The following is a 13,711-nucleotide window of genomic DNA, read 5'->3' as shown; positions in this document are numbered from 1 at the left end:
GCTGCCTCGCATAACTTCGGCAGCAGCTGATTGCACCTGTCATGGCTGGAGCTGCACGGAGCCTTTCATGTCATCGTTACAGCGATCTTCAGAGAAAAATACACAGGAATAAACACACCATGTAGTAGGATTTAAAAAAAAAAATGTAAATAAAGTAAGAGCTCCTAGACTTTGAGTGGGAATACATCAGGAATGGAAAGCTAAAGCACACCGGTTGTTTGCAAGTGCAGTATGAGGAGCAATGTGCAAATTGGAGGAGAATTGAAGCTGAGGAGGGATTTACTTACCCTGAATATTTCCTACCATGCTCATAGACTCAGGACCCACGCTGATATCAGCAAAAAGGGTAATGGTGAAAGTGGCACAAAGGGCAGGACTATTTTTTTCCAGCCCCCCTCAGTGCATCACAGGTATGTAGGATACACACAGCAGGTTCTTCCTTGCCCACACACCCAAAAACACGTGTCGGCCCCCCTGTTTACAATATTTATCCAGACATGTAATTATTTCTCCTTCTTTATGGATGACTGCAGTGCCTCGGAAATACACAGCAACTGCATGCAAGGTAAACAGGCAAAGGTCTGAGCCTGAACCATGGCACCGGACACCCAAACCCTGATCAACCCTAACCAAAAGCTTCATGTTCTGCCTATCCCCCACAGCACCCAACATTCCCCTGTTTTGCAAGATGCCTGGAGATCTCCTCTCCATGTGATCTCAAGGAGCCCCACAGAGAGCAAGTCAGGGTTAGTTTTGTCTAAGTAAACACGGAGACGACTGCAGCTTTGCCACCAGAACTGCTCAAGTGTTTCATATTTCATATTTCATATTTTCATTTTTTCATATTTTCATATTTCATATTTCAGCGTCCAGCCCTATTTCACCTGCAAAACATTAATGGCATATTTCTGCATGGATGGGAAAGATAATTGCTTTAATTAAATGTCAAGGATCACATTATTTTATGGCACATAGAAAATTCAAAATATGCAGCAGCTAAAGCATATCTTTTCCCATGGTACTTTTGGCAAAACCTGCGCTGGTTCCATCGACCTGGGGATTCCAGAATTAACTCAGGTCAGGTAGCTCATGTAACTCTGCTTCACGTCCATGAACACGCCTGGAACAAATCACAAACAATTTTGTAAGCGCTTGAAAGAAAATAAGGTGATTAATAACAGCCAGCATGCACCAAACCAATCTAATTGCATTGAGATATGTCAGACCGATCTAAATTTGTTACAGGATAATGGGAGAATTGGTAAGTGTCACACATCTTGATCTTTCAAACCGAGGAAAGCACAGTCTAGATTAAATTGTAAAATGTGGTTACAAGAGAGGCTAGAAAAATTACCACTGGAGAGTTCGCATGGCCATGGTCTCATCTCACAGTCATACTGAAAGGGCATACAGGCAGTGGTCCGTGTAGTCCGTCCCAATCCACATTTTCAATAAAAACTTGCAATGGAACAAAAGGGACGCATGCTGGTGACGTGAAGCTGAAAGAGACTGTGTGTAAATTAGTGCATAGATTAAGAATTAAAAATATACATGCTGAGGAAATCCCCTGAAAACCAACATGACTCATCTGTGACTAGTTAAATGCAAAGTTCTGCATTGCACAGCAGAAGCAAACTTCACAAAATCAAACCGGGCAATTACCAGGTCAGGAGCAGTTCTGGGGAAGTGGACTATGAGCTGAGCATTATTCAGTGGTACTTTGTCACTGTGAAAAAAAAAAATAGAAAAATAAATAAAAAAAGTCTCATACTGGATATATAAACACAAGTGTCCCATTGTGAAAACATGAGATAATTGTGCTCCGCTCTGCTGCATGATCTCTGAAAGCCCTCAGTGGAACTGAACCACCTGTTTTGGGTAATGGTACTACAAATAGGATCTGTATGACAGGCAAGCCAAGCAAGGAAAGGTCAGAGGAGGGCAGACAGGTCTAAAACAGTATTACCTAATGGTAGAAGTGAGGAGGTAGACATTAGGGCATGTAAGGCTTTCTAAAACTGAAGATGAGGAAGAATTGGAGAAGGTTGCCTGAGAAAGCTGTGGGTGAGAGCTGAGAGAGACCCAGCCCTGCAGACAGACCCCAGGCCAGTGCAGCAGGAGGGCAGGAGGTGCTCCAGGCAGGCAGCAGCAGTTCCCCTGCAGCCTGTGGAGAAGCCCCTGGTGGAGCAGGCTGTCCCCCTGCAGCCCATGGGTCCCACATGGAGCAGATCTCCACACTGCAGCCCCCCCCGTGGGTGGAGGAGCCCCCGGTGGAGCAGGCGGATGTGGCTGTCAGGGTGAAACCACTGCAACCAGAAGCCCTCTCCCTGTAGAGCAGGTGGATGCCCTGCAACTGCAGGCAGTTTTGGAGAGATCAGGGCATAAAGCTAGACTCCTGGCTTGAGGGGACCAGGATATTTAATGTAAAAATGCAGTGGAGGTGGTTCTTCCCTAACTTCAGATCTGCCTGTGCTGGATACCACAGCAGAGAGACCACCTCTGATAGACAATGTAGCTGGTACTGGTGGAGAAGAACAGATTTTAGCAGGAGGAAGGCAACAGCTAATGTTCTGGGAAGCAGATAATTCCTTTATGTCCCTTGGAATATAAAGTTGAGGAGGGCTGTAATGTACCATAAAATGTTATCAACAATAAATCTGTCTGTCTTGCTGCCTGGGAAAGCTGCAAACTCACGTTCATCAGTCTGTCTTTGGAAGGTAACTGTGAGGTCTCCCAGCTCAGAAGTAAGCAGCTTCCACTTCGCACCCAAAGAAGGAACTCTGACCCTGAATTTTTTGTACTTTTTCAAAGATAAATCAGTCTGCCTTACAAAAGGTGCTGTTTATACCCAACTATCACCTTGCCATCTTGCCTTGGAAAATTGAAGTCTCTATGTTTTCTGCAATAACTTAAGGAATTATGGAAAATGTCCTTTTGTCCATGGAAGGACATTTCTGGTGAATGCCCTTCTCAAACACTCTTAAAAATCTGTGGCAATGAAGATCCTGCACATTTCCAAGGCAGCCTGTTCCAATACTTCATTATCCTTCCCTGCAGACAGCTTTTCCTAACACCTAACCTTTACTTCCCCTGCTGTAGTCTAAGGCCATTACATGCTTTACACAAGACACTCCTGTGTACATAATACACTATTGATTCTTCTTTCGAAAAGGCATGATGATACTGTCCTTACCAATTTGATCATTCCTAAATCTAATGCTCCCTTTTACCCCTTTTCATAAACACCTGTGAGGACACCGTGCAGCCAGTGCACCCTGCAGCCGCAGTGATGTAGCCTTTGAGCCCTTGTAAAGTTGAATATGTAGTGAATTATTTCACCTCTTCATTGTCAGATAAAAAGGAAAGCCAAAGCTGACTCCAATTACACATACCAGCCATAGCAGAAAGAGCTGTCATCTCAGGCTTCATGCACAGCTGATTGAAAAGCTGACTGATGCACTTAAAATATGCATATATCAATCATTGCTGAGGTTAAGAGCTCAAGGGGAAAAAAAAAAAAAAAATCTGAAAGAAGGAAAATATTTCTTCTCACCTCAAAAAAAAAAATAAAAAAGCAAGCCATGAGCAAGGCATGTTGTGGATGTCCTCCATCCTTCTCTGCTCCATGTTCCCAGGAAGCTACTGACTGTCACATTGCCTTTCACGTGTCTGGTGGCAAGGTCCAACCAGCGAAGATGGGATGAGCCATACATCTGTACTGGGGATGGCCACCTGCAGCTCCCTCTGTGGTCTAACAACCCTGTCCTTATTCCACAGCTCGCGGGCCTCCATCTCTCCTATAAGGCAGAGAAATGTGATTGCTCAGACTTCAGACCAGGTCTGTCCTGTCCCAAACACTGCTAGGGGATCTCAGCTCGCAGAAGGTGGTGGTGGCTGGCCATGGTTCCTGCCCCTGCTGGGAGCTGTGGTGAGACCTCCTCAACCCACATGCACACCTGTGGTCTCTGCAATTCAAGCTGCAACAGGTACAGAGCACAGAGATGGGCAGAGCAATACGTTTAGCCTTGAATTAATGCTCAATAAAAGCCGTGGAGAAACTCTCATGACTGCGTCCAGATGTTTTTTCATCCCCAGAAACACCCCCAAACCGGCTCCGGTTTGGGAGGTGGAGATCATATGGTAGTTAGTTAAACAGCACACCCGATTAATAATTTACCCTGGCTGTTCAGGACTTAAAGCCTTTACCCACGGTGACTCCAGAGCCGTGCAAGCCATGCGCGCCGTGCTGGGGCCCGCAGACAAAGCTCTGCACGGGTCAGCCATGGGAATGATTTACAGCCGCTTGGGGCTGGAATACCACAAAGCCTGGAGGGAGTGGCAAACCTTGCTAGCTACGATCATTCATCTCTCCTGTCTCTTTGTAAGTCTCTAATTTTAAAAGTCGGTTTCTTTCAAGAGCCATCATTATGTTTTCAATCTTAAAACCTTTCAGTTTCTCTGGGGAAACAAATGAGGGGAAAAAAATAAAAAAGCACAACTTTTCAAATCTCAGGAGGAAATAATGGGTTTAGTCTGACAGTTTCCTTGTAGGAGAAGGATTGGTAAAAGATTTCCAAGAACAGACCCGAATCAGAGTGCATTTTGTGTTCAGCAGTATTCCCGGGAAATTTACACACCTGTCACCTAATTGCCACTTCCTTTGTAAAACAGAAATGACAAGCCCAAGTCATTTGCTTTTATTGTTGTTGGTGTTTTTTTTTCTTTCTTTCTTTTCCTTTTTTCTTACAGCGAAGTGCTCGACACCCCTTTGAAAAGAAATAGCAGATTTCCTCCACACTTTGGGATTCAGCAGGGGCTGCAAGCAGAGAGGGTTTCCTTCGAGTCACGGTGTCAGCCGGTACCATGTATTATTAAAATCCAATTTCAACTTCTTAATCTCCCAGGCGCCAGATGGCCAAACTATGTTTTTCCAGCGGTGCGCAGTCCCGGAGCAGAGCTGGGATGGGCTTGTCACATGCTTCAGGCATTGTCACGTCTGTCTAATTAGAAATTTCGACTGTCACTTTGGCTTATAAGTGGAAGCCTGTTGGCCATTTCAGCCCTAGCACATCTAAATGCTTTGCAGGTCTCCATCCCAGCGCACAAGCATTCCCGCGGCTGTAGAGATCCTGGTTAATTCTTGCAAAGCTGAGGTCGGCCTCAGCTGAGCGGTGAGAATGCAATTGGGGCTGGGCCTTAATATTCGTCCCCTGTTCCCCTGCACTAGTCACAAAGCCATGAGAAAACAAACAGAGAAGCAATACTCACAAAGAGATGACATTCCCAAGGCCTTCGCAGGCTTCTCAGCTAGAGACCGAAAATGAGGTTTGGAACAGTCTGTCAAACAAGAAAAAGAGAGAGGAATTGAGAAATTTCCCATATCTCCGGAGTGCTGGTTCTGCCAGGAAACATTTCTTCACTTTTTTTCATCCCTATGTCCTGCTCGCTGGCATTTTCTATGCTCTGTTACATTTCCCATTGCTTTGTAATTGAGGATTTCAGAAGACCAGACAACTCGCAAGCTGGCAGGGCAACAAGGACTAGAAAATTACATAGGACGTGGCTTGGACAGAATTTAGCCTGATGACCTCATGGCTGCACTGCAACCCCTTCCGAAAAACAGCAGCCACCAGATCACCTACGGGACAGGCCGCCCCCTCCAGAGAGCTGTCCTGTGGGTGTCCCTGGACACTGGGATGGGGCAGTGTGACCATGGGGGAGATGATCCCATGGGCTGGAGCTCCTCCGTGATGTACAACTGCACAGTGTCACCCCAGGGAAGGCTGTGCTGACAAAATAGCTTCACCACTGAGGGCTCCACACCTCTGAGGGTTCCCTGCATTTTCCCCAAATAAAGATGGAAATAAGCCCTCCCTGCGAAAAAGCCCCATGGGCCCTCCTGCAGGTTCCCTCTACGTATTCCCTTCAGAAAAGCAGAAATCAAACCGAGTTTCTCATCCACACAGAGGGGTAATGAGATTCCCGGTGGGAGGGAGGACTCAGGAGAACCCCAGCCATTACACGGGTCATCGCTCGGGGATTGGAAAGCACTTGAACTATTTGGAGGCACAGCCTGGCCCCGCCTCGCGGCTAGCTCATTGAGCTCAGTAGCATGGCAACATGACCGAGCCGTGCCTCTCCAAGCTAATACCGCGTGGAGAGATTAACTGCAAACAAACAGCAACAATAACGGGCTCATTGAAATGCAGGGAGAGCCCGGCCGGAGCTGAGACGCTTCCACCGCCCTGAAATACCCCTCTGTCCCGTCGCTTCCAGCTTCTCCTTGGGCTGCAGGTGCCCCAGCATTGCCCAGTCCCACGTAGCATGAAATCCCCCCTACGTGGTGGTCACCAACAGCTCCACACCTTGCTGACAGCAGCGTCGTGGGATGGTGGGACGATGGCAGGGAAGTCCTCAAACTGGCCCCAAGCTGGGGCAGGAGAAGGGGAACGGGAAGGAGGCGGGATGCTGGAGGCAGGTGGCAAGATGAGGTGCAATCACCAGCAGAGCTTCTGCAAGATGCTGACCGACCCACCACACAGAGGGGACTCATCCTTTCCTCCTCCCCGCAGGCCCCCAGCACAAGTTACACAAGGCCAAACTTCAGATGTTTCTATTTTCAGAGAAACCAGGGAGGCTGGCAACTGCAGAATGAAAACGAGAGGAGGGAAGAGGTTGTCTAGCAAAATTAGCAACACATTTTCCTCCCTGCCTTCCAGAGTGCGTGCCCCCTTCCAGCAAGCTGGGGTCTGCGCAGCATAAATTATTCCTGTCTAAATTTGAGCCTGTGCTGTTGTTCCTGCCAAGTGTTTACACTTGAAGGCCGTATTTTTTTATTTTTTTGCAGGCGCAGATGACACTGGGTGACACGTGTCATCACAGTGCGTGTCCTTGAAAAATATGTGCTGTGCGATCGCTCTGATGTCCTCCAGGACGTGCTGCTCCCATGCGCAGCGACAGCAGTCGGAAGGTCTTGGTCAAGAGACCACTCAGCGGGTACGCCGTGCCAACTCTGGGTTAGGAGCTGGTGAGGCTTCCCGCTGCCAAGTGTCACCGAGTTCACAGATCATCACGGAGCTGTGCGTGCCTTTGACTTGTACAGATAAGGCCTCTGGGCACCTTCCCCCTCAGATATCTCTGCGTTGTTGCTTCCCTCATGAATGAGAGCTGCCCCTCGCACTGCGGTCCGTAAGGCCACAAATTCATCCTCTGTCGCGAGTTCCTTAACATCCCGAAGCTGCTTCAGGTGTGCCTCTCACAGCACTATCCATGGCCCTAAGGGCAGAGCAGAGGTGCCAGCTTGTGCTACAACATTTGATGGCTGTTTCCATGCTCCCAAACTCACATTCCTCTTCACACTTTTTGGCCACATGCAGCACCGAGATGGGAGTGCTCCGAAAAGCCTAGGGGATCCCTTTATTGCTCACATTCAGATTTCTGATCGACACTGTGATCAACAAACCCAAAAATTCGATAGCTGTGCAGGTCTATTTTGGTTGTGCCAAGTAGCAGCCTTTTACGGCCGGGGATGTGGCAACTCTATCCTGTGATCAAAACAAAGATCTCTGAGTTGGGCAAGCTCCTCTGGCTCCTAATCAGCTTTGGCCTTTACCCTCTCGTAGGTCTCTGCCCGCTCTGAGGCATGCGGATTAAAATAAACACTACATTTAAAGAGAAATCTTTGTGCCCCCTGGTACGGGGAAATGTTTTAAGTTACTGTCTTAAGCCCCGGCGTGTCAAGGTTGGAAATGTTTTTGTTTCATTGTTCTGCCTCCCGATGGCCAAAGTCAACAACGGGCTGATGTGAGGGGTTGATATATGGCAGCCCAGCATGATCTCATCGTCGGGAGGTCATGGGATTAGTGCATAAAACGGTCAGATATGATTAATATTAGGCAGTACGCCTGTGCAGAGATGTAGGGGTCTGTCACTGCGACTACGGATGGAAAGCCCAAGCTGGACGAAGGTCATGCAGGGCATTGGGCCTTGCCATGCAGTCAAAAACCAGAGACATCCTGCCCCATGTGGTGCTACTGGAAGGAGAAAGCCACTTGTCCCAAAATGCCTCTCGGTGCCATCCGTCCACCCTGCACACCCATCTGCTCCAGCAGCAGGCAGCAAAAGGAGGAGCACACCTGGGCTGGGGGGCTGGCTTCTGCTGGCCTCGGCTATTTGTGCACAGTGGCTGCAAAAGCGTCCAGAATGAGATGCACGGCCACAATTAAACTGAGCGCATCTAATAGCAAGCTCTATCACAAACTGCAAAGCAAAACCACTTCATATTTCCATGGGGCTTGCTGGAAAAATAGCTCCAATTAATGAGGTACATTGTAGGCTTGTTTATATTCAGCCAACTCTGTTCAAGCAACAAATTATCTGTGTGTGATTATGAGGCCAAATTCACCCTGTAATTTTTCATTTAGCCTTATTTTACAGCATGGGCTCTTCCACTGAGTTGTTTGTGGAGCAAAACCCCCCTGGTTCCTTCCCTGTCCTCACTCACAAACTCCAAAGGCCTTGACACGCATTGCACACACAACACGCCATGCACAGACACCGCTTGGTAGTAGCTGCTCCCAGCTTCAGAGCCAGCAAGCAGAGGACTCTGTCAGCTTTCTGACTTGGTTTGCTTCTCCCTGGACTCGTTAATCGCAGAACCACAGAACCACAGCACGGCTGAGGCTGGCAGGGAGCTCTGGAGGTCCCTGTCCCCAAGCCCTGCTCCAGCAGGCCCCCCAGCGTAGGGTGCCCAGGGCCCCGTGCACGTGCCTTTTGAAGATCTCCAAGGAGGAGACCCCACAGCCCCTCTGGGCAGCCGAGGCCAACACTCAATCATCTGCACAATAAAGTGCTTCTTGATGTTTAAACAGAACCTGTTGTGTTTCAGTTTGCCCATCTTGTAAACCCAAAACCTCTTGCTTGCCAGAAACTAAGCGGAGATGATATTCTGGAGTTAGCTGAGAGCAGTACAATTCACTTCACAAGTGTGTACAAAATTGAAGCATCAGGGTTCAGAGGGCATGATCTTGATCTCCTGTACCACCTGCCTGCAAGCATCCACAGGAGGCATCATCCCCAGCAAGCCTGCTCAGGCAATCTGGGTCCCAGCGCTGTAATTGAAACCATATAATGGTAAAGCGCTCTGCCACGAAAAGCAGCAGAGGTTGCATTTCATCACTAATCTTGTGGTTTTGCTCACAGCTACAAGTAGCGTTCCCAGTAAAAACGGCACGAGCAGATTTTTGTGTGCTCTTCGTTCAGCCGAGTGGGAGGGTCTCTGGGCTGGAGCCTTCCCAAGCTTGAGTATTTTGGGGGTAATTTGGGCCTCATAATGATGTTTCACTGCATGTTTCAGAACAAGCCAAGTCTCTCCCTCAGCCACTCATTGCCGTGGGCACAGAGGAATTTCCGTGCAAGCCACAACGAGGAAGAGATGTTACAATCCTGAATTAGGACGAATGTCCTCAGCCCTTAAACAGTGTCTTCACTTGTGCCACATAAGCACAACCTTGAAATGTCAACCTCCTGTTTACCCTTCCCTAAGCCACTGGAAGGGACCTTCCAGAGCAGCACAGCAGCAGCAGAGCCCATTCATGGGCACCGATCCCAGATGCACACCTTGGCACCCAGTCACAAGCAAAGGGACAATGGAGAGATTCATTTCCACGGTAATAACTGTGCAGACTCCGTATATTTGTAACCTCCCACGTATGTCCTGAAGAGGAAAAGATAACATAAAAAGGCCAGCCAGAGAAACAAACAAAGAAGAGCAGGGCCGTGACTGCGGAGTTCCACTTGTTGCTCGGATGCCTTTTATTTTTGGTGTCTGTCCCAGCAGTTTCCAAGAAATCTCCTCCTATCCTATTTCTATGGGGAGGTATAGTGTTACAGTTGAACCCTTCAGGCGTGAACATCTGAGGACAGAGTCAGGCCACAAGGTCAAGCCTGTGTTTATAATACGGGATGGGAGCAGAGCCAGGTCAGTGGAGCAGGCTGCACTTCCCTGAAAAATTAAAAGATCCTCCGAGGGTCCATGGGACTATTAAGGTTTAAAGGATCAGAGCATGGCTGAGGTTGCAGGGGACCTCTGGAGGACACCTGGTACAACCCCCTGCTCAGGCAGGGACTCCTAGAGCAGGTTGCTCAGAACCGTGCCCAGATGGCTTTTGAAGAGCTCAACAGGGAGGACACCTCACCTCAATGCCCCCAGGCACACCGCACCCTTACCTGAGCAAATGAGCACCCATTGGTAAGGCTTATTGGCTTGCAGCACCATGCAGCTACGGTAATATTGATCCTGTGTTAAATTCTCATTAAATTGCCTTGGTGGGAAGACCCTCCTTTTATTACACCAGAAAAAGCCTGTCAGATAACATTCATCTTTACTTCTACAGGATCAAAGCACAGGCATCTTTTGTCATGTCAGATTTTTCCTTATGTTAAAAGTCATATAGCTTGTCTACTTCTACTTGGCAGCAAGGTCTAAACAGGACAGAAGGAAGACGTTAGCAGCACATATGGGGAGCAAACTTACTAAGGAGCATTCCTGTGGGCAGAGCTTCACCCAAGCCCTTTTTTTAATTATTTTTTAATAAATGTGTCTGAGACATTTTAAAGTGTGGAAAAAAACACCTCTTCAGTTCCACCTGTGGCCTGCTCATTTCTCCCATGGAGCCATAATCCTTTCCAGTGGTAACTAGTTGGGATGTCACAAACAAAGGATTATGCCTTCAGGTGAGGCAGAGCTTCTTATGAGCTTACTGCTAAACTATTATAGAGCCTGTTCTCACGCAGAAATTGCACACACATACAGACAAGTGTGTCATTTAAAACAGAGCAGCAAGACTGCAGATGGATGGATCTTCTAGCTTGGAAAAATAGGAGAGTTAATTATTCCTATTCCTGTGTAGTCATCCAATGCTGAGGTGGAGAAAATGGTATAGGGGGCATTATTTCATCTTTCAGGTGTACTCTTAAAGCACACCACATAGCAGGAGGGCAAAAGTTGGTGTCAGATGTGTTTTCTTCTGGTCAAGTGACCAACGCTGGGTTTGGTTTGGTGTTTCAACAGGCTGCCGCTACCAAGCCGGCAGTCAGATTGTTCCCTTTGGTTATTTCTGACCTTGTGCTAAAAATTGCAAAAACAAAGTGCACTTAAATGTTTAATGCACATCCTGCTGACACAGCACCTCTCCCTGCGGCAGAAGCCGTGCTTGAGGAGGGGCAAACGAGAAAGAAGATCAGGAATTTTTCTCAGTCGGATAAACACATTGACTTCACATGCACAAGATTAAGAAAAAAAAAAGACATCGATGTATGGTGTTTATTATTTGACTACAAGCCAAAATGTCACTTCTAAAAATAAAATTAATCTAGCATGGGAAGCCTCATAATTTTTATCACGATAATTGGTAAATCAGACCTCTCTCTAATGTTTCTCTTCACAGAAAATTACAGCTTTGGAGAAGAACACGTTATTGCGGAGAAGATAAAAGAAAGCGTTGAAGAGTTGACACCCCTGGCTGGAGAGGTTTGTTTTCACTGATAATGCAACCTTTTACCAGCACTTAACTGATTTGAACCACATGACAATCAAAGGAACATCATTTCTGGAGCTTAATCTCCTCCAGGACCCAAAGCGGCACAACAAAGATCGCCCTTTCACTGCATTTACCACCAAAACGTGTAACGTCTTTAAAAACACAAACATGAAGGAAAATCTGCCACAATCATGCATTTCCTACCACTTCACCTGTGGAGAAAGAAAACACAAAGCCATGACACCAAACAAAGTGATGTTTTGGGTCTGTTTTCTAGCACAGAGGGTGCAAAAAGGTGGCTGGGCCTGCAAGTGCTCGGAGCAGGCCCACAGCCTCGGCCACCGCCCCCATCTTGGATTCCCCCCCTCTCTGAAAGGGAAGCCAGACAGCTGGTTCAGAAGCTTTGAAAAACCTCATCAAGAATTTAAAAAGGAGGAGGAGACGGTGTGAGAGCGTGTCTGTGTGTGTCTCCACGTTTTGGCCTGTTTCCAGCTGGCTGACGGAACGGTGCATGCTCTCTTCTTTGTTCCCAATCTGTAGCATAACCATAAAAACAAAAACCTAAGCAATGCATTAATGACTTACTTAATTTTACGTTTTCCTACATATCCAGGTACTCAGTTGGCCTCAGAGATGTGTCACTGTGTTGTTACAAGTAAAAGAGAGAGAAAGGGCTAACCAAGCGATCTCCAAAGACACAGCGTGCACTGTGGAAAAGGACAGAGAAGCTGGTGCAAGTTCACCAATGACAAAAAAAACTCTATGTTTTCACACCTACAGCTCACAAAAATGAAAAAAAAAAAAATACATTTCAGTTCAAGAAGAATTAAGTGTTCTCTGAAGTTTCTTTCTGAGTGTCCGAGAGCATGAACAAAAAACAATTCGATGTGATGTGGTTGCAGGTGGCCTTGGGTACCCAAGAAAACCCCAGACCCTTCATGGCATCAATGGCATCAGATGCTGCGTGGCAGCAGAAGAGCTGTGGTGTTCTTTGATCCTGAAGGCATAGCCTTCTTTTAAGAAACTCTTTCCTTAAGAAAGCAAGGCCCAAGAAGGGCATCAGGAAACGGTTTTGGGTTTGTTTCATTACTTGGCTGAATTCTGTATAATATTTAAATAAACAAACAAACAGTTCTGAATCACTCAAAATCCATTCTGCTATTCAGATCTTCAGAAGCCAGTTCAAACATAGCATCTTGCCCTTGACCCATCACTTTGCAACCTCCCCATAAAAAAAAAAAGTTGCACTCAGTGAGGGTTGTAGCTCAGCATCCATCATCACACATGCAAAGACACACACACACACCTGCACGGCCAAATGCACACCCTGTTTTAAGTGACACAAGAAGCCACTGATGTGACTGTGTTAGAAGCTACAGACAAATATTTTTAGTGATGCTTTTCTTTCTCCTTCTTGCAAACGATGATTTCTCGTGGCCCTTTCCCAAAATATTGCTCATTTTCTATTACTGAGCTGCCTTCTGTCAGAAGAAATCAACAGAAACAGAACCTAAATCCTGACTCCTGTCCTTCTACGGAGAGAGATGGGGCTAAGAAAGTGGAGTTTGAAGTAGCCTAGTATCCAGCTGTATTTTGTGCTGTTTTTATTGGAGCTCCTGTCGTGATATATCTGTGCAAATCCAAGGGATTCTTCTAAAAGCTTTATTTGCTTTGCAGTGAATTCTTCACCCTGCAGAAGACCAAATTAACAGCAATGCTAAATGAGCTACCCAGTCTTTCCCAAGACACATCACGAGCATTTTCACCTTCAGTATCCACAAGTGGAGTGTGATGCCTTTGCCTTTTAATTAACCTATGCTAGAGGAAGTGAAGATCTGAGCTCCTGCTCTGATCTCTGATGGGAGAGACCAAGAGCTGAGGCAGAGCTGCTGCCACCTGCCATACCCCCAGCCATCAAGTCCCCATCGCCATGAAAAAGAATGTGCTTTCTTCCCATCAGTGGGTGAAATCAGAGCCCTCATGCAATTTCTGCCAACAATGACTTGATCGCCCTGTTTCCGTGAAGGTCTGATGACTGCAGAGTAGCGCCTCTGTTAGGGGATTAACCTGTTCCTTAAAAACAGAATGCAACAGCTAAGAAAAAAAAAAAAAATGAATAAAAACATGATAGAAGTACGTGATCTGTTTTTATATTGGAGTGCTAAAATTGC

General features: G+C 46.9%; 2 long non-coding RNA genes across 2 annotated transcripts; both read right to left on the bottom strand.

Annotated features, from left to right (window-relative positions):
* Positions 1 to 925: 925 nt before the first annotated feature.
* LOC311441646 lies at positions 926 to 2,244 on the bottom strand. The gene is made up of 3 exons (XR_014696109.1): positions 1,663 to 2,244; positions 1,355 to 1,499; positions 926 to 1,120 (listed from the first exon to the last, which is right to left on the bottom strand). It is a non-coding gene; the product is annotated as an uncharacterized lncRNA (long non-coding RNA).
* Positions 2,245 to 2,254: 10 nt separating this feature from the next.
* Positions 2,255 to 6,485, bottom strand: LOC311441649. The gene is made up of 3 exons (XR_014696112.1): positions 6,366 to 6,485; positions 5,269 to 5,337; positions 2,255 to 3,797 (listed from the first exon to the last, which is right to left on the bottom strand). It is a non-coding gene; the product is annotated as an uncharacterized lncRNA (long non-coding RNA).
* Between the last annotated feature and the right edge of the window lie 7,226 nt (positions 6,486 to 13,711).

Source organism: Aythya ferina (genome assembly GCF_964211825.1).
Source record: "Aythya ferina genome assembly, chromosome: 1".
Lineage (NCBI taxonomy): Eukaryota > Metazoa > Chordata > Aves > Anseriformes > Anatidae > Aythya > Aythya ferina.
This window is presented reverse-complemented; position numbering and strand designations above follow the sequence as displayed.